This window comes from Schistocerca serialis, chromosome 3 (genome assembly GCF_023864345.2).
Source record: "Schistocerca serialis cubense isolate TAMUIC-IGC-003099 chromosome 3, iqSchSeri2.2, whole genome shotgun sequence".
In the NCBI taxonomy this organism is placed as follows: domain Eukaryota; kingdom Metazoa; phylum Arthropoda; class Insecta; order Orthoptera; family Acrididae; genus Schistocerca; species Schistocerca serialis.
In genome coordinates, this window is record NC_064640.1 from 786199383 (window position 1) to 786201346 (window position 1964).

The following is a 1964-nucleotide window of genomic DNA, read 5'->3' on the forward strand; positions in this document are numbered from 1 at the left end:
CTTTTTCTATTATGAAACTAAATAAGTTATAATTACGAGGCAACCTGAGTGCGACCAAGTGCGGGGGCGCAGTGGTTAGCACACTGGAGTCGCATCTGGGAGGACGACGGCTCAAATGCATCACACAAACTAGAAATTTCAGTTTCTGTTGATCCATTTTGGACATGGGACAGCGGCTGCACAAATATTTAGCAAATAAATTCGCCAAACAGCCGTGTAAACTGAGAAGTTATTTTATTTTTGCTACCAGTTTCGGCAGTTCAATACGACATCTTCAGGCCGCATATGCACTTCTAACAACTGAACTTGACAACTTGCTGAGTTGTAAGTGATCCAAGTCCAGACGTTTAGCACGATCATAGTATTTGCAATACGAATTTCTTATCTCCAGCGGTTGCAATCAAGTCTTGGAAGGAAGCACTTGAGAATGCACGACATCCAGAAACAGATATCCCCTGTATGCCAATACCGATAATTTTTTAGAGGTGCATAAGGGGCCTGAAGATGGCATATTGAGCTGCCGAAACTCGTATCAGAAATAAAACAAAATAAATTCTCAATTTGCACTGCTGTTTGGCGAATTTCTTTGTTAAAGTAGAAATGTTGTCTAAGTCATCTTGTATCTGATAATTAATTGAAACGCCGGCCGGTGTGGCCGTGCGGTTCTAAGCGCTTCAGTTTGGAACCGCGTGACCGCTACGGTCGCAGGTTCGAATCCTGCCTCGGGCATGGATGTGTGTGATGTCCTTAGGTTAGTTAGGTTTAAGTAGTTCTAAGTTCTAGGGAACTGATGACCTCAGAAGTTAAGTCCCATAGTTCTCAGAGCCATTTGAACCATTTTGATTAATTGAAACCATCAGCTGCCGACAGGTGTTGTTGATATACCTCGATGGGGAGAGCTGGAAATGTGTGCCCCGACCGGGGGTCGAACCCGGGATCTCCTGCTTACATGGCAGACGCTCTCTCCACCTGAGCCACCGAGGACACAGATGAATAGCGCGACTGCAGGGACTTATCCCTTGCACGCTTCCCGTGAGACCCACATTTCCAACTGTCCACAATCTACATACGTAATGCTCCTAATAGATATTTGAGCATGCACTTATTACTCGCTCACACTAAGGTGACGATTCCCGTAAGAGTTCGGGCAACATGTGCGCATTCGCACAGACGTAGGTCAATGGCCAGGAACATTACGTATGTAGACTGTGGACAGTTGGGAATGTGGCTCTCACGGGAAGGGTGCAAGTGATAAGTCCCTGCATTCACGCTATTCATCTGTGTCCTCGGAGGCTCAGATGATAGTGTCTGCCATGTAAGCAGGAGATCCCGGGTCCGAGTCCCGGTCGGGGCACACATTTTCAGCTGTCCCCATCGAGGACCTTTCGGCAGCTGAGGATTTCAATTAATTATCATTTATCCTAGAGAAGCTGCACGGTCATCAGTGGTATCTGTTCTTCCGAGAACAGTCGTCAGAGTGGCACTGTGTCAAATGCTTTACGGAAATCTAGGAATATGGAATCCGTCTGTTGCCCTTCATCCACGGGTCGCAGCTGAGCTGAGTTTCGCAAGAGCGATGCTTTCTAAACCCGTGCTGATTTGTGGACAAAAGATTTTCCCTCTCAAGGAGATTTATTATATTCGAACTGAGAATATGTTGAAGTAATCTGCAGAAATCTAATATTAAGGATATTGGTCAGTAAGTTTCCGAGTCTCTTCGTTTCCTCTTCTTATATACAGGAGTCACCTGCGCCTTTTTCCAGTCGCTTGGGAATTTGCGCTGGGATAGAGATTCGCGATAAATGCAGGCTAAGTAAGGGACGAATGCTGTAAAGTACTCTTTGTAGAACCGAAATAGGTTTCCATAAGGACCTAGCGACTGATTTGTTTTTAACTCTATCAGTTGCTTCTCTATGCCAGCGATGCTTCGTACTGTTACGGCACAAAAAATTAAGGGGTATACA

General features: G+C 45.5%; 1 non-coding gene across 1 annotated transcript; it reads right to left on the reverse strand.

The window, feature by feature from the left end:
• Positions 1-910: 910 nt before the first annotated feature.
• Trnat-ugu (transfer RNA threonine (anticodon UGU)) lies at positions 911-984 on the reverse strand. The gene has a single exon. It is a non-coding gene; the product is annotated as a tRNA-Thr (tRNA).
• Positions 985-1964: the final 980 nt, after the last annotated feature.